Source organism: Seriola lalandi, unplaced genomic scaffold (assembly GCF_002814215.2).
Source record: "Seriola lalandi dorsalis isolate HSWRI2012SDOR001 ecotype SW California unplaced genomic scaffold, Sedor1 jcf7180002054779, whole genome shotgun sequence".
Lineage (NCBI taxonomy): Eukaryota > Metazoa > Chordata > Actinopteri > Carangiformes > Carangidae > Seriola > Seriola lalandi.
In genome coordinates, this window is record NW_019525332.1 from 47,921 (window position 1) to 48,504 (window position 584).

Here is a 584-nt window from a genome sequence, read left to right on the forward strand (position 1 = left end):
TGCCATACTATACTAAGATCTTATTTGGCTTTTTTATGCCTCATTATATTACTTTGTCTCATGCCTGACCATATTATAACATTTTCATGACCTTTTATGGCTTAATTTACTATGAAATATTTTTGGCATTTTATGCCTAATTATATTACTTTGTCTCATTCCTTGGCATACTATAACGATTTTACGACCTTTTTTTGCCTTAATATATTATGATTTACTTTTGACATTTTATGCCATACTATACTATGATGTTTTTTGTAATTATTCTGCCATACTATACTAAGATCTTTTTTGGCGTTTTTATGGCTAATTATATTATTTCATCTCATGCCTGACCATACTGTAACGTTTTCATGAACTTTCATGCCTTAATATACAATGATGTATTTTTGACATTTCATGCAATTCAATACTAAGATCTTTTTTGGCATTTTTATAACTAATTACATAATTTCGTCTCATGCCGTTACATACTGTGACTTTTTTATGACGTTTTATGCCTTAATATGCTTTGATTTATTTTTGAAATTTTCTGCCTAATTATATTATTTCGGATCATGCCTGACCATACCATGAAGTTTTTA